Here is a 19357-nt window from a genome sequence, read left to right as displayed (position 1 = left end):
ATTTAGTATCTAAATTATATGTTTTGATTCATTTTAATATATAAACTTTTATTTTTTTTAAAGCTATACCTAAAGTTTTAGTTTTTATTTCATTTTAGTATTCAACCGTTAAAATCTTTAGTTTTTGTTTAATCTTAGTATTATGTTCAAAATTTAACGTTAAGTTTTGAAAAAATTGAAAGTGTAAGTAATAAAACATACCAAAAATGATAGTTTACGTACTAAACGCATTAAGTTTTTAATAATAGGGTACTGAAATAAAATGGAAACTAAACGTTAGGTATGATTCTGAAAAAATTAAAAATTTAAATACTAAAATGAATCAAAAATAAATATAATTTATCATTTTTTAAATCTCTCAAATATTTAAATTATACAGAGCTCGATTACATCACAAATAGATAATAATAATAAAGTTAGAGTTATGATCCAATTAAGGTTAATGTAAAAATTTTAGTTTTACACCTTTTTTTAGTATGAGGGAAAATTAGAGGTTTATATTAGTTCTTTTTTTTCCAGAGGATATATTATCATTTCTTAATATTAATTTTAGTCTTTGATTTTTTTACATCCAAAGATCCTTAAAATATATAAAAATAAACCTTTTAATTTTACATTGTGCAATCAGATTTTAGACCTAAAATTATATATATATGGTTAAAATTCACTTATATAATATAAATTTTTTTAATTTTATACAAATTTATTACCAATGAATGAGTAAAATAGATAACTGAGATCGACTTATTATTCTTTTAATGAATATCCTCATATATGTTACTTTTAATTTTAACAATTTTTTTTTACTTTATTTAACTTTTTAAATTTAAACTTTAATTTTATATTATGTAACATAATTATATTCCCTTCTCTTTTGTCTGAATCCCACTGATTCATTCAACTCCCCCAGCACGTGTCCCTTTTCCAAATCCCACACACACAAAATAAACATTACCAAAAAAAAACACATTTTCTTTTAAGTTGAGCTCTTGAGAAAATATCAAACTCAAAAACTCAACCCGTCACAACTTCACCATTCGTCTTCCCTTATCTTTGAAAAAACCAGAAACTAAAAGCCATGTTGGAAGAACCAACCCCCGCGGTTCCATCTTCCATTTGGACATCGCTGCTCAGCTGGTTCACCCCGACCGTGTTCTTCGTCTTCCTCAACCTCACGATCGGCACCATTTACTTCACTTCCACTTTGAGCTCCAACAACAACGGCGGCGAGGGCGGAAGACATGATCCACAAGACAATGAAACGAACCCGAAGCTCGTTAGATCCCCGTCGCTGTTGCAGAGGTTGAAATCCATCGACTTTTATGCCTATAGATCTCAAGAGCCCGTTGTTTCATACGAAAGATCGCCGGATTTAAGTGATTTCCAGTTCTCTTTTCAACACCAAATCTCTCAACAGCGACAACAGCAGCCACTAGATCGATCTCCTTCGCTGCTGCAAAGGGTTAAGACCATTAACTTCAAGAGTTACTTCTCGCAGGAGAAAACCCATGAGAGTTCCTCCCATTATGCACCGGAAGAGGTGTCCGACGCAAAAGCGGAGGAACCGGAGGCGGCGCAAGGTGAAGGACGGACGCTCGACGAAGTCTACAGTCAGCTGAAGCTTGAAAACCATCATGTTTCGAGGACTAAATCCGATACCAAACCGGCATCCGGGGAGGTCCCGGCTAAGCTTCCGACGAAGATGAAGAAATCCGCCAGCGTGAAGTCTGGTTTCCGGCATTTCGAGGAAGACGATATCATCGAAGCCCGACGGCCTGCCACCGTGAGGGAAGGGAAAGATAAAGCCATTGCGGAAGACGACGAAGTCGATGCCAGAGCGGATGATTTCATCAGCAGGTTCAAGCAACAGCTGAAGCTACAAAAGCTCGATTCCATCATTAGGTACAAAGACTCGATTAATAGAGCAAGCGGAAGATGAAAAAGTAAAACCAAAAATGATAAAAAAAAATGGCTTTTGATTCTCAAATGTCCTTTTTAGGGGTGTAGATCCGGTACTGGTATTGTTTCTCCAGAACTTCGTGTTACCAGAAAAAACCATGGCACCTTCATTCCATTAGAGTCGAGTTAGATCAAATCTATAAATGGATTAGAATTTAAAAATCTTTCTAATTATGGATTTATGATACTTGATGAGGGTAAATGTTGTTCGGTCATTCTCTATGCCCTTCTCATATGATGTTCACCATTGCCATTCATGGCATCAAGCTTTTCCCAGCTGTTCTCTGCTAATTATGCTGTTTTCTGGGTTAAATTACATTATCACTCATTGAACTTTTATGTTTTGTATCAATCTTAGTAAAACTTTTAAAGCATTTCAATGTAAGCATTAAACTGTGATCTTACAATTATATAAATTATTTTATTTTCTCATATTTCCCGATTTTATACCTATTTGGAATATTCATCTCTTTTAGTAGGAATCAAGAGTTTTTGGTAGTAAAGATTTGTTATTCTTTAAGGTTATGATTTATTATAGATTTATTATAATCGTATGTTGTATCAAATGTTTGAGAGATATTTTTAAATCTTATACTTACGCACGAAGATTAATAAAAGAATCTATCTTCCCCTATATTATTATTTTATAAAATATAAATATCATACTTAAAGTTTAATTTTTTAAAATTATACTTAACATACAGGCTCGTCACCCGCCAACCGTTGTATCTATAGCCGTTGGCTATAGTATCCGTCCGTCGATGAAGTTAAATTTTTATAGTATGTACTTTTTCGACCCTATAACGTAATTTCGACCTTTGTTTCACTAGATAATGAATCAATCTCCTCGAATCGTCTATAGATTCTTCGATTTCTTCATCTCCGATCTCCATGATACACCTTTTGAAAGGCTTGAAACTGGATTATGTTGATTAACTCGTCATTCTCTCGTGATCCGTCGTTCGGATTGGTCTTCCGTCCATCAGAGATATGCCACGTCAACCCGTTCGTTAAGTTTTTAACGGTGAGTTATTAAAATGAAATAAAAACTAAACGTTAGGTATTATTTTGGAAAAACGAAAAGTTTAGATATTAAAACGGACTAAAACTGATAGTTTATGTACTAAAAACGTAGTTTACCCAAAAATAAAATATTAAAATCAAAGGAGTTTTATTTGAGTTTTTTAAATTAGTTTTTTCCACATAAAACGCTGATCCCCATCTGTGCACTGTCAGGTTCTTGGCTGTGATGCACGTGGGAGATATTGTTTGGGTTCTGTGCATTGACACCCAAGTTTAACGCCCTCTTCTTAAAGAGTTGACTAGTGAAATGATGGGATTTTTTTAGGGTAAAAGGCACATTTAATACCTAAACTATCACTTTTGTTTAATTTTAGTATATAGACTTTCAATTTTTTAAAACCATGCCTGACATTTACTTTTTGTTTCATTTTAGTACCCATAATTAACTTTTTTGTTTCATTTTAATACATCATCTGTTAACTTTTTGTTTCACAAAATAAAATAAAAAGTAAACGTTAGGTATTTTTTTTTGTAAAAATGAAAGTTTAAGAGCTCAAACAAAACAAAAGTTTCAATAATACTATAGATATGTTTTTTGTTCGTTTTAGTACCTAAATTTTCAAGTTTTTTTTTAAAAATTTAACGGTTACTAAAATTAAACAAAACAAAACGATAGATATGTTTTTGAAAAAAATTAAAAATTTAAATATTAAAATGGATAAAAAATGATAGTTTATGCACTAAACACGTGGTTTACCCTTCTGTTACCGTCGGTGGGAGTGGGATTGATTCAATAATACAAAGTGAATCGATCACTCTTCCTTCACAGCACTATCATCATGTGTTTTACTTTGAAACGGAAGTGGGTCCATAATTCCCACATTAATCAAATAGCTATGATTGTTGATTATTTTATGTCACCCTAACAATGAAATGACGTGAAATCTACCAAAGCATACAATTTTATTTTCAACCCTAATTATTTATGCCAACTACAAGCTATTTATTTTAAGCAACATTTTTGTACTTTCATGAGCCACAATTCCCGTATACAATGGGATAAGAAAAAATATGAAAGTAGGTTGTCCTCAACATTAAGTTAAAATTAGAAGATATATATATATATATATATATATATATATATATATTTAAATTATAAGATAAATTACACGTTTAATCACCTATTCATATCGAATCACACAAAAATGAACGATGGATGACATTGTAGCTATTGGACATGATAATCATGGTTACCTATTTTTCAACTGCCAAAAATCAATTATTATTAGGGATATTTAAGTTACATTTTTATTTTTTTATAATAGATTTTGGTTCTTGTAATTATTATTTTGAGGGTATTTATTAGGGTTTGGGGTGTTTGTTAAAAAAGAAATGTTATTTTGAAAAGATAAATAATATACCTCGAAAGTAGTCTCATCGATTGAGCGATTGTCGGAGAAGATAAAAGTATTAGAACGCGAAACATTTAGATATATTTTCATCATTTTTGAGTGAGTTTCGTAGAAAATCAATCCAATGAAAAAAATATGAGTAAAATATGTGTGCTTTTCGTAATGGTCTTACCATTAAGGGTGTGTTTGGTTCACGGAATGTAAGATTACCAGTGGGAATAAAAGATTACCAGAGAATAGGATTACTATGAATGTTGTATTTTGTGTTTGGTTGGTTTAGCAGGAATGTAAGATTACCGTGTTTGGTTAAAGAAATAAAAGATTATTGAAATGTACATTTGACCAAATTGTCCTTATTATATATTTGTATAATATTACAAGTCGGAAAATATTTATATATTTTCTTTAAAAAATTTAAATTCATAAAATTTATATAATTTTTTTACAAAATTAAAAATATAAAAAAAGTTTAATGAAAGGGTAAAATTTTATTTTAACCCCTGAACTTCATATAAAATTTTAATTATAGATTTTTTTTGTAAATCTAAAATAGTTTAAGGATAAATTTATAATTTAACATTCGTAGAATTTTTATTATTTAATGACAGAAGAAGAATATTTTTTGAAAATAAATAAATATTTAAGGGTATTTTAGTCCAAAACACCGATAATGTTACAATACCTAAGAGAAAGGAGGTAATGACATTTCCGATAATATACCCCAAAAAATTCACTATTGGTAATAAAACATTCTAGAGAATTACATTCCCGGCCAACCAAACGGAAAAATGTGGATTTCATTCCCGGGGGAATCTCACATTCCCCCATCTAAACGCACCCTAATGGTGATCGACGACATACGATTGATTAACAATGACAACAAGAGTTGATTTTTTTTCTGTAGAAAAACTGGGAAGAAACGATAATGTCATTATATTGGTAATGATTTAACCATGTAGTGCCATAGTTGAATCTCAATCTAAAATTCAATGCTTAAATTAAATCATTTTAAAATTTAATAACAAAATTAATACATAACCTAAAGTTTAGTGATTAACCTTGTGATTTACCCTAAAGTTGAATTTTAGTATCTGTTCCCTATATTTACAATCAGAATAATTAGTAATTTTTAAGGGGAAAATCTAGCTCAATATTTTAATAGTAGTAAACAATATTAAAAAACGGTATTATAAAAATAAATATTATATTATTTTAAATTAAAGTATAAAGATTAAATTAAGTATAGTAGAGGGACCAAGAGAAAATTTTACCAACGTTTTACACACAGAATAATATTAAAAGTATTCAAATATGTGAGGTGGTAGCATCCAAAGGTGGAACGTACCAGTCGTTTCACTTCAAAGTTCAAAGTATTCCCTTCCTCCCAGTTCACAGCCAATGGCAGCACTGGTGGAGCAGCCGCTGCCACAACAACCACAGCCAACGGTGGAGCCAACAAATCCGACCTCATTAACCCCACGGCTCGCCTACCGTACGGTCAACATCCTCATAACAAGCGGCGCCAGTACCGTCCACGTCAGAACTATTGTTGCTGCTGCTGTTTTTGGATCATCCTCATAATCCTCGTACTCGCCCTTTTAGTAGCCATCACCGGCACTGTCCTTTACATCTTTTACCGCCCTCATCGCCCTTCGTTCACCCTCGATTCCCTCCGTATCAACCAACTGAAACTCAAGACCGCCGCTGACGGCTCCTCCCATCTTTCATCCCTTCTCAACTTGACCCTATCCTCCAAAAATCCAAACTCCCATCTATCTTTCTCCTATGACCCTTTTGTTGTTTCGTGCGTGACAAGCAACAATGATGTTTTGATAGGGAACATAGCCGGCGTTTGTCAGTGACAGCAAAGACGAGTTGACTTTCAGAGGGGTTGCCGTGGCGGCGTCGATGGATTTGTATGCGGAGGCAGTGATACAAATCAGTGAATGACTCGAGGCCGGAGCTGAAGAAGGGCAAAGGTGTATTAATAGTATTTTAAGTTTTTATTAATTTAGATTGATTAAAATAAAATTTTCTCTTCAAGTTTTTTAAATTAAATACTTATATAATATTATTATTTTGAAGTTGAATATTTTTCCTCATACTGTTTGACCTTAATTTTATCTCCGATTATGAATACTATTAGATGTCAATAAAATCACTATGGTTTATATTGCCAAATCAATCAACGGCATAATTGAAAAATAGTTAAATATTGAGGGCTCCTTTTACTATTATTCCACTTGTGATTCCTTTAAAAAGCTTAAAATAGAAGGCAAAAATACATACGAGGTCCATGTATTTAAAAAAAATCAATTTGACACTTGTATTATTTTTTCTTTTAATGCACCCTCCAACTCAGGAAACAAATCAATGTGGCAATTTGACAATGTTTTTCATTGTTGATCGTTACAGTGCTAACATGGTGGTCTACGGCGCTGACGTGACAACCTATCTGTCATTTTGAGTTTCCAATTTAGCTCATTTGTCATGTTAAAAAACTTAAAAGATAAGGTAAAAAAGCATAAGAGGGCCTTGTATTTTTTAAAAACCCAATGCAACACTCGAATTATTTTTCTTTTAATGCGACCCTTTCAACTCAGAAAATAAAACACAATGTGGTCATCTGACCAACATTTTTCATCGTTGACGTTACGGTGCTGATGTGATAGTTCACGATGTTGACATGGTGATCCACGGTGCTGACATGACAGTTCATCTGCCATTTTTGAGTTATTAATTTAATTAATATGTCATGTCATCCGATATACGTTATCAATCATCGTGGACTATCACGTCAGTACCATGGACTGCGATGTTAGCCCAATTAATTAGGCCTGTTTGCCAAACGAGAATTATGGTCGGAAAACGGCCTAAACCGGGTCGAATAATCAAGCCATAACTCGATCCAGAATAATTCATTTCCTAGCCCGAGTTAGCCCAATTAATTAGGCCTGTTTCCTAACAAGAAAGAGAATCGGATTCTTCTTCACAATTCAGTTTTACTTGCATCATTGCATAATCGCGGTTGCATCGCACCTTAACCGGCAAATACGAAACGTTTTTATGCATTTTTGATTTATGAAATCTGGGTTTTGATCATTGACATCTATTAAATATGGCCGAGAAACCTCAACCGGTGAAAGTATTATATTGTCCCATATGCTCTCTTCCAGCAGAGTACTGTGAATTCGGTCCCGATTTCGAAAAGTGTAAGCCTTGGTTGATCAAGAACGCTCCCGAGCTTTACCCACATCTCCTTAAAGGTTTTTTAACCCTTTTTTCTATATGAAATTATTAATTAGTGTTCATGTTTTTTTTTAAAATTCCATGCAACTCTGTTTGTTTACCGATGAAAAAAGATATGAAGAAGACGATCTTTTTGCGTGGGATTTTTGGTTTTATTTCTGGGTTTTGAATTTTTTTTGAGATAGACAGATAGTTTTCTGATATGAATTGATGAAATGTTCTGAAATTTCTTTGATTTTTTTCTATTTTACATATGTGTGTGTGTGTGTGTATGTTATCTTAACAATCAATTGTTTAACTATGATTTTAACACCCCTTTTACTTAGTTTTGTTTTCTAAGGTGAAATTCTTATAGTTATTTAATGATTTCTATTTGGTGTGGTTTTTGGTGTTTCAGAAGCTAATGAAAAGGAGGCTGAGAAGGTTTCTGAACAGCTCCAATCAGCTGGTATTTCCTCGTCTGCCGATGGGGCGGCTCTTCAGCTCAACCAGGTTTAAATGACCTTCATTCATATGGAGAATATTTTATCACAGATAATATCTTAAAAAAAATCATTCTTCTTTTTTCCTTGAAGAAGCATTTTCATTCACTTATCCAATGTTTTTTATTTTCAGGGGGTGCATCGTCGTCTAAGCAAGAAGACGTAAAACGTCTTCCCGGTGGAAAAATAAAGAAGAAAGTATGGCTCCTTTATTTTTTTCCCTCTTCTTCTTTGGTGTTATGTGCACATGAAATTGTCAACCAAGTCATTACGGTAGTGGTACGTCTTGGTTGACACTAGGTCCGGGAGGTTAAATCTTAGACAACCCCTCCCCTCTCCTTACAATGGCCAATAGATATATGCATGAAACATTTAAGGGGTGTTTTGAAGTTTTTTATTCTCAATCCCAATGTTTAAATAATCATTTTATGAATTAGCTTAAGTAATCTGCAAGGACCAGGATTGAATATTCCAATATTTCATGGAACCAGTTTTTCTGTTCTATGCTTTTCTTTATGATGTTGCTTTCATGTTCTAAATCATGTTAAAAATATTTTCGTAATTCTTATTCGAAGTCGTTGCTTGTGGACCTTTACCTATGAGATTGTTTATTAGGATGTGAGAATAACATATATAAACCATCCTAATTGTTCCCTTTTTTCGGGGTTCATATAAAAGGAGAAACAAGAAGTTGTCATTGAAAAGGTTGTACGTAACAGGCGCAAATGTATCACCATTGTGAAAGGACTGGATCTATTTGGTGAGTTTCATTTTTCACATTTTATCCTTTCCATCTATTTATTAGTTTCTTTTCAAAACATGTTAATTTCAATGAGCTGTTTTTTCAGGAATTAAGCTTAGTGATGCTTCCAAGAAGCTTGGGAAGAAATTTGCCACCGGAGCGTCGGTTGTTAAGGTGTATAAAAGTCATCATCTTCACTTTTAGTTTAGCATTCCGTTATTAGTTCCTTTGCTTCTTACAAACTTTTCAATGATTGGTTTCTTACAAACTTTTCAATGATTGGTTTCCTCTAGGGCCCAACCGAAAAGGAGCAGATTGATGTTCAAGGGGACATATCATATGATATTGTGGAGTATATTACAGAGACCTGGCCTGCTGTAATGTCTTTGATCATCTTATCTTCATTTCAAGCTATGAAAAATGACTTGTTTATTTTCTTTGTTTGTAGTAATTAAAAATGACTTGTCCTCCTATTTTTCTCTTGGAAATAAATTTCAACTGAAAATATCCAAATTCCGAGTTATGTTGTTCATTGCTAGTGCTGAAAGCTTTGATGAAATTTGATTATATTTGTTGTGTTTCATGTTGTCAACCATTTGTTCAGATAACGTTTATCGCATGCCTCCTTGCTAGAGAAGACGCCATTACCGTTCTTTGGATATTCACCCATATGTTTTTACGTTTGCTCCTCCCTCTCTGAACTTAATCTTGTATATGTGATATTCCCTTTCAGGTGCCTGAAACTGCAATCTTCTTCATCGAGGACGGAAAAAAGGTCCCAGCTGCTTGATGCTAGAGAGCTTGGAGCCGAAACTCGGGACTGGGATTTCGAAAAGCACATCAACGAGCCAGTTCCCCTTCAACTCGACATCACCATCTATCTAACCATCCATCCATCCATTGTTGGATAATTTTCGTGTGAATGATTGGTATTACAGAAAGAAAAGAGTAGATAGAGAAATATCATAGCACTTGATGGATACTGTTCTTTGGTGTATAAGACATATATGAGCTTTTATGGTGAATATGAATTGGTTTTTCCTGCCTTTTTTCAATGCTTGTTTCAAATCCACATTGGAAATTGATTTCCAGCCATTCTAGTGCTTCTTGTGAATCTCCCCTTGTCATAGTGGGATATAGTTGTGTCGTCCTAAATAATGTGGGGATCCCTATATTATTTTAAAAAATAAGATACCTAAAATATTTTATAATAAATATTAAAGATATTGTCAAAATCTTCCTTTACAACTTTCTATGCCATTTTATCGAGAATCAAACGGAAAATTTATTTTCCTTCTAAACTTAAATATCGTTAGAGCACAAATATTATACATGGACATGAATCGAATGATAAAATGTTTCTTTGAGATCATGCGGTGTTCTTTTCATTCCTGTGATGTTTGAATGGTAATTAATGCCGGTCATGCTGATCTTCTTGTCCATGAATCCGAGTGATTAATGCGGTTTTTTACCGATTGAAGTTGTCGGAATCCGAGTAAACTTTCGACATCTCCATGCATTGATGCAGGACCTGTATAAAAACATATTAAGAAATAATGGAGATGGTCATGTTTTCTCTGGAGCATCTGCCAACTTCATCGCCGGAGCTGCAGCTGGTTGCACAACATTTGTCTTGATCTACCCTCTTGACATTTCTCACACCCGTCTTGCTGCAGATATCGGAAGAACCGATGTTCGTCAATTCAGAGGCATCTACCATTTCCTGAGCATCACACGTGAAAAAGACGGATTCCGAGGGATTTACAGGGGTCTTCCTGCTTCCCTACATGGGATGATTGTTCATCAGGGTCTGTATTTTGGAGGATTCGATACAATAAAGGAAACCTTTTTGGAACAATCCAAAACCAAATTGGCATTATGGAAACGTTGGGCGGCTGCGCTGGCTGTGACAACGTCTGCTGGATTGTTGTCGTATCCACTGGATACAGTTTGGAGGCGGATATGATGCAATCCGGTTTAGAACAACCGATGTACCGTAGCTGCGTAGCACTTTGGATTGCTGGAGGACGATTTATAGAACAGAAGGGGTGGTGTCTTTTTACCGCGGGACACTTTCTAACATTTTTAGGAGCACTGGTGCTGCAGCCATCTCGGTTCTGCATGATGAGGTGAAGAGGTTCATGGATTGGGGTGGATTGTAGAATTGGAAGCAATACTTTTGACAGTCTTCTTGTTGAACAGAAACGATTAGAGTAGAATGAGATCCATGCCATGTACTAGATGAGATGACGACTCTTTTACCGCATTTCATCCCGAATCATCGGCGACACACTTGATTACCACAACTTTGACCATTAAAGCTAATAGGGAAAGAAACAGATTGAAAACCAAAAAGCAGTAAAATGGCAGAATATTGATTTATATAATTTTTTATGCTGATTATGATTATATATACGTGTGTATATATCATACACAGAGAACACCAACTTCGATGAACTTCGGGACGAGTCGGCCACTAAGGTGGAGAGCAACGAGGGATTCGAGACCGCCGACACAGGTTCCGCCAATGAAGACGGCGGGGGCGAGATTCCGAGAGGAGAAGCTGCCGTGAGAAGACGGTCGAGGGAGGAAGTGAACTCGTGGTCATCGAGTTCGATGACAGTAGGGTGAACACCGTGGCCAAGAGTTTCTTCATGACATGACATGCAACAAGATGATCGGATGAAGATTATTAGTGGGCGCTCGGATATCAGCCTCCTGATCCGTGTCTCCGCCGTCTCCTCCTCATCTATCGAAAGGCTGCCACCGCCGGTGGTGGGGCTACTCATGGTGGCTCAAAGCTGCACCAACGTAACTAGATCCAAGATGGGGAATAGGGATGAAAATCATAACTTGACCTATTTTTGACTTATTTGATAAATAAATAAAATAAGATCAGAAATGAAAACTAATACTCAATTAATATAATATAGTTTTATTCGATTAGAATCAAATTGTCTATATATATATAATCTCTTATAATTTAGATTTGATTTATATTGTTTTCTCATTCATCTATAATTTCACTCTCATTTTAATTAGTCTTGTAAACGAACCGAACGTTCAACGAACATTTCCTGAATCGTTCGGTAGGAAGCTCGTTTATTTAATAAACGAATGAACATGAGCAAGATTTTGTATTCGTTTAATTAAATGAAGAGAGCTCGTTTGTTCATTTACGCTCGTGAACTTTCAATAGTATGTTCGATAATATGTTTGTTTACATTCGTTTATTGTGTTCGTTTGTGTTTGTTTACGTTCGTTTGTGTTTGTTTATGTTCGTTTACATCTGTTCATTTATATTTTTTATATTCGTTTATTTGTGTTCGTTTATCATTTAAATGAACGAACATGAACAAGCTACATTCCTTAACGAATGAACACGAACAATAAATTTTTTGTTCATTTATATTCACGTTCATTCATTTGTTCGGTTAAAGTTTAACGAACGAATATGAACATACTTATGTCGTTCGGTTCATTTATGGTCTGATTTTAATAATCAAAGAAGCTTGACTAGTTATATTTGTCTTTAAAGCTGACGTGGAGGATCGCTAATGGGAGTCGAAGGTGGGGGCCCAGTTTCTCCTTCTGACGTGGAGAACAGATGCCTTTATCGCCACGTGGAGGCTCCGTTTCTCCTTCCTACGGGCATGGAGATTGTGGCGGGCCTTACTTTGGGGTGGACAAAATGTGGGGCCACCAACCGTTTTGGCTTCTTACGTGGAGCCCATCGAAGTAACCCACGTGGATTTCAGCTGTTTAATCGGGTCCCGCTCCCGCCTATTACCCAACGTGGAAGTTGGTAGTCCCCGTTAAAAGAGATGCACCATTGATGGTGGTCGGTAAAGATGAACGTCTTACCGGTAAATGCCAAATTACAATTAGAGTCATAGTTGATTCAAATTACTGGTAAAGATGAACGTCATACTGTTTAATACCCATATTTAAAAACTCTAGTTTTGTTTCATTTTAGTACTCGTTCAAAATTTAATATAAAGTTTAAAAAAATTAAAAGTTTAAATATAAAATAGACCAAAGTTTATAGTTTAAATACCAAACGTGTTAAGTTTTTAACGAATGATATTAAAATGAAACGAAAACTAAAAGTTAGATATGATTTTAAAAAAATTAAAAGATTAGATACTCGAATGAACTTAAATTAATAGTTTAAATACTAAATATGTAATTTACCATAATTTATAAGATTAATTAATGAATTTGTGTATATGAAACTTAGAAGTGGACGGGAAATCCTTAAAGGCTGCCACTTCCTTGCTATAGGAACCAAAAGTTTAGCAATACCCTGGCTAGCTAGTCTAAGCTAGCAAGAACAAGATGTGGCGTTTGGTTTGTTAGAATGTTTACGAGATAATTGAAATCTGTGAAGGAATTGTAATCTGTAGGAATTGAAATCCAATTTCATATTCTGTTTGGTTGGCAGGAAATGAAATTGAATCCAATTTCATATTCTATTTGGTTCGCAGACATATTAGATAATTTGATTTCAGTAATATAAAATGACAGAATTGCCCTCTTATTTTTTTGCTTTATTTTAGTTTATTTTACAACTTACATGTAGTAATATATTATAAAAAATTAAAAAATATTAAAATTTTATTTTATTGATTATTATTTATTTCAATAAATTATAAAAATCATGTTAATAAACATTATAAGTTAAAATATCGCAATCAAAATATGTTAAAAAGTTACCAAAAGATAGAGTAATATTTCGATACATTCCAATCAGAGTATGTTAATTAGTTACAAAAAAATATACCAAAAACTATTTTTATTTAATATATGAATTATAAACTCGACTGACACGACTCAAAATAAAAAAAAAAATTATTTAATAAAAACATTGACTTAATTGAAAAAAATTATATATAGAGTGGTATTATTGTAATTATTCCTAAATATATAAGGTAAAATTATATATTTTTTTCGGGTCGGTATGATTTTTTTCACCCTAACCCCGAACCCGACCCGATATGACCCGAATATCACACTTAAAAACATGACCCGAATATCACACTTAAAAAACCCAACCCGAACAAAATAAAGTTTCATTCGACCCAACTCGAATATATGAATTAGAAATCCAACCCGAAATAATAAAAAATTATTTTTATTTAATAAAAACAGTGACTTAATCCGACCCAACCGAATTATATATATTTTCGGGTCGGTCCTGTTTTTTTCACCCTAAACCCAAACCGATCCGACCCGAATATCACATTAAAAAAACCTGACCCGACTTGACTCGACCCGAATATCACAATTAAAAATCCCGACCCGGCCCGAACAAAATAAAGTTTCATCCGACCCGACCCGACCCGAAATGATAAAAAATTATTTTTATTTAATAAAAACAGTGACTTAATCCGACCCGAATTATATATATTTTCGGATCGGTCCGGTTTTTTTACCCTAAACCCGAACCCGACCCGACCCGAATATCACACTTAAAAAAACCCAACCCGAATTGACCCGAATATCACACTTAAAAAACTCGAACAAAATAAAGTTTCATCCGACCTGACCCGAATATATGAATTAGAAATCCAACCGACCCGACCCGAAATAATAAAAAATTATTTTTATTTAATAAAAACAGTGACTTAATCCGACCCGACCTAAATTTCACCCTAAACCCGAATCCGACCCGACCAAAATAAAGTTTCACCCGACCCGACCCGACCCAAAATAATAATAAAATATTTTTATTCAATATATGAATAAGTTACCAAATGATTGATGAGGGTAGTATGGTCAAATTTCAATTTCCTCCAACAAGGGAATTAAATTCTATCCATTTTTGGATGGAATTCACTTTCCCTCATGTGATGGAATTGAATTCCATCAGGGATTCCAATTCCCTTGAAAAACTTGAACCAAACATGAGAAAGTGGTAAATTAATTTCAATTCCCACCAATTCCAAAGAATTTCATCCAACCAAACGCTACCCGAGAGAATATTCAAACGATATAATTATTATACACTATATATGTAATTTTTGTTCTTAATGAAATAGAAGAGTTGTTTAATTGATTGAAAGGTGACGCACCTGATGATGACAAGTCAGATGGTGCGGCTCGTTGAAGTCATCATCTGTGGCTCTCGTGTGTAACAGACATATATCAATGCTGCTGCCGATGTGATAATTTAATAGCATAAGATAACCCCTTCCCCAACCAGTGCAAATTCAGGGTTCCACCCTTCAGGGTCCAGGCGAAGTTTCATAGTAAACCACATTCATGGACACAACCTGCCAGGTTCTTCTCCTCGTCCTATAACCTTTTTGAAGCTCAGTTATTGGCCTGGGACAAAACATAACCACCGGTTCAACTTCAGGGAGCTTTATGGTGGGTTTTATTGGTATCACAATGCTATTCCCTTTCTTCAACCTCTCTGCTTTCGGTCATCTCTTCCAAGCCTTATGGACCATAAAATAACATTTTCTACGGCGTCGCCGTACGATCAATAACAGCAATGAAAGGGAAAGACCCCCCTCTCTTTCAGAATATGACCAATAACACCAAGGAAAGGGAAAGAACCCCCCCTCTCACTCTCTCACACACACATAAGAGATTACATCTGTTCTTATACAGTCCAGCTCATCATAATAAATGCGGATTGGGATTAGACAAAGCCCATTGGGCAAGGTTATGCGCCCCACCCTGATGCCTCTCGTTGACATAGAGAACTTTGATTCCATTGTTTGAGGCTAGGAGACCTCAAGCTTTGTTGACGAGCAATCCAATAGTTGAAACATCTTCGCTATGATTGGTGAGCCTATTGATAATGGACACCGCATCACCTTCGATAATTGCATTGTTCCAGCCGTTTTTGAGGGCGAATGTAAACGCCTCAACTTCCGCTGACTCAGCAGTGAACGGGAATGAGATTTGTTTACACATCCCTCCCACTACCAAGTCATAAGAATCCATTGCCACAACTCCAATGGCTGCAACGTGTCTGGAGGTGCAGAATGCCCCATCAACATTGATCTTGAAAGTGGACGCAGGGGGGTTTAGACCATCTCCGGGAGCGGAATGCCTGATGGTTTGTGGGTCCAGTTCTCATTGATTTCAAAATATTCAGTGCAGAGATTCCAAGCCGCCATAACCACAACACATCTTCAATTCAAGACAATGGTCCCTTCACATCTAACCGGGGGGCCTTAAACAGTGTTTTTTGACTCTCAATGCCTCGTAAACACGTGTATAACTGTGATTGTGATGCAAGAACAATACTATGGCCAATCATATTAATCATTGAAAAAACATGCATGTATTTAATTTGTGGAAAAAGTGAGTATTCTATATGGCATTCCAAAATCAAAAGTATATAACCATAATGAATTGAGGAACTAGTTTTCTTGTTGCCTAAGTTTTTTTTTCTTTTTGGAATTTCAGTTGCAGCCCATTATGAATCCATCTCTGTTTATCCAGACGATGCTGCCTGCGATTTCTGTCGGGGTGGAATCCGAAGCCAAACCTTCATCATGTCGTATGCCGCAAATCCGACCGCCACCGAAGGAACGATCTGACAACCAAATGGGAACGCACTGTTAGAATGAAAACTAGAAGATATGTTTGATATTATTGCCGAGTAAATAAAATACCTTGATATAATTAATGCTCAACCCTGCAAACAATTGTCTCCATCCTTGATTACGGACAATAGTAGCAAGTCCATCGTATGTGTTTCTAAATCTTGCGTCACCTTGAGTTGTTGAAGATTGAAGACTTCCAACCTGTAGGGTATCATTTCGAAAATTACTTCCCGAATGTTTCGATCGTGTTGACATTATCAGGAGCAAATATAGCAGGGTGAATCAGACTGATTCAAAAACAGTTAATGTAAGCTCTGCCCAAGTAATCCAGCCATTGCTCCACAAGAAAGATTCGTCACGATGGACTTTTGTTGTTCTTCGGGAAGACGTGCCTTTATTACCTCGTAAATGTAGAACTTTAAACCGGCATAAGGGAGGATCCTTGCCAGTGTTGGACCTACACCAGCAAAAAGTATCATGTCCAAGCATATTACGAAATGAAAGTAAGGGTAAATCAAAGCAGTTACATGAAAAAGAATTTCAAGATTACATGCTGAAGCTGAACTACATACCTACACCTCGATATAGTCCACGTATTCCCCCTTCCCTGTAAACACTTGTCAGTACATCTCTTATACCGCTATATGCAGGTCGAGGGTATAAACTTCTCATACCAGAACCGAGTTTTGTCCTATTGTCAACAACCTGTTACACGGTAAAAGTTAAATGAGAAAGAAAAAATTCTGTAAGGGACTAAAGGCACGGATGATTTAGTAATTCAAATCCACAACCAGAATCAGCAATTACATGAAATAATAACTATGGTATTCTCATGGAAAAACTATAACCTGATAGGCAAGTTTAGTGCGAGCCAAGTCCAACGGATAAGTGCACAACACCGCTGTTCCACCAGAAGCAGAACCTGCTAAAAGGTCTACAACAGGTCCTGATCCGAAGAAAGTACAGTTATCTAACATCCAACCTCGATACTGCTCGTAAGTCATGAAATGTATGGCTGCATAAGGAATGATCCGAATAACACTGGCTCCGTTTCCTCTGCAGGTTCGAGTAGGCAATAAGTCTAAGGCAAGGCAGAGAGAGAGAGGGGAAATGGTGAAATAATCTGTAAACTTACTTATAAAACCCCATAACACCTTCATGCTTTAGTACCTTCCTCAAGGATTGATACACCCCAAGAGATTGGAAACCATCAGTCCTTGTCTGTACAATAAAGAATCATCATCACTCGATTGTAAGCAACAACAAATACATAACTTGACAAACAAGAAGCAAGCACCACATATACATATACATATACATATACATATACATATACATATACATATACATATACATATACATATACATATACATATACATATACATATACATATACATATACATATACATATACATATACATATACATATACATATACATATACATATACATGTACATGTATGTACATGTACATGTACATGTCATGTACATGTACATGTACATGTACATGTACATGTACATATACTTATACATATACATATACATATACATATACATATACATATACATATACATATACATATACATATACATATACATATACATATACATATACATATACATATACATATACATATACATATACATATACATGTACATGTACATGTACATATACATATACATATACATATACATATACATACATGTACATGTACATGTACATATACATGTACATGTACATGTACATATACACCCACCTGCAAGAGTATTTTGATCCGTTCTAAAGGTGCAATGGTAGTTTTAGCAATGGCACCAGCAGCACCACCAGCTATTAGCTCTTTGACATAAGCAGGCAAACAATCAATGAAGGAAACATCACCGTGAGCGGTGGAACCGTCGACAAAGTCAGCCATATTCGTCCTCAATGTGGAGCCTTGAGGAGAACCCATCTCAAAAACACCCAAACCCAAACCGATTATATTACCGAAATCAATGAATCCGTCAAATTATAATCACCCACCTTGAAGCTTGAAGAATTCTCTATCCCATCTATCTCTTGGAATACAAAAGCAAAACGATTTCTTTTCAAAGGGTAATTTCAATGGCCTGAGAACATCCAGGTGAAAGCCAGACAGATTCACAAGCCGATCTTTTTCTTCGATAAACCCAAGATACATCCAATAAAAAGAACAGTTTTTTTCAGTTATAAAACTGCTCCATGGGATCGATGTGATAAAAGAACTTCGATTACCTTCAAATTCAATATAGATATATAAAAGAAGTATCCTTTAAAGTATCCAAACCCACCAATTTCAAAGCTTAAACAAACCCAATTTGAGATTCATCCAAGGGGATTAGAAAACGTACCGGAAAAGCAATCTGAGGTAATAAACCAGAGAAGGAGGAACACGTAAGTACTGGGTAAAATCAAGAATCCTAAAATATAGAGATTTCTTATTGGATTTTTTCTGTTCTTCCCCTTTTACCTTCAAAATCTCGAATTTTCGTTGGGGTTTTAAGCTTCAAAGGGACTTTTCTTTGAATTTAAAAGGGGGAAGTACTTGTGTTTGACTATAAATATTGCAGTGCAAGTTTAAGGTCGGCGGACCTTCGAACGTGAAGTCCTAAACCGCGGTGGATAAACACTGTTGTAGGGTAAGCTGGCTTAATTTACGGCTCAATATATTAGGAATTAGGGATACATGAAACTGATCAACTAAATGATTTGTTGATGTACGATAGTTTTAATATGTAGTTAAATTTTTTTTTGTCGGAAATATTATTATTTTTTTAATATTTTTTATAAAATGTTACTTAAAATATTATTTTTATTAAAAATGTTATTTTTACTAATTAATTACCGATAGAATCTAATATTAATATTTTCGGTAGAAAAATAATGTGTTATATAACGTTTTACCGAAA

The 19357-nt window shown here is 34.9% G+C and overlaps 3 pseudogenes; 2 read left to right on the top strand and 1 right to left on the bottom strand.

Annotated features, from left to right (window-relative positions):
* Nucleotides 1–7415: 7415 nt before the first annotated feature.
* On the top strand, nt 7416–9922 carry LOC120183654 (annotated as a pseudogene).
* Nucleotides 9923–10389: 467 nt separating this feature from the next.
* Nucleotides 10390–11089, top strand: LOC120183653 (annotated as a pseudogene).
* Nucleotides 11090–16205: 5116 nt separating this feature from the next.
* LOC120183655 lies at nt 16206–18703 on the bottom strand (annotated as a pseudogene).
* Between the last annotated feature and the right edge of the window lie 654 nt (nt 18704–19357).

Source organism: Hibiscus syriacus, unplaced genomic scaffold (genome assembly GCF_006381635.1).
Source record: "Hibiscus syriacus cultivar Baekdansim isolate YM2019G1 unplaced genomic scaffold, ASM638163v2 tig00112800_pilon, whole genome shotgun sequence".
In the NCBI taxonomy this organism is placed as follows: domain Eukaryota; kingdom Viridiplantae; phylum Streptophyta; class Magnoliopsida; order Malvales; family Malvaceae; genus Hibiscus; species Hibiscus syriacus.
The sequence above is the reverse complement of the archived record's forward strand: the minus strand, read 5'-3'. Positions and strand labels throughout refer to the sequence as shown.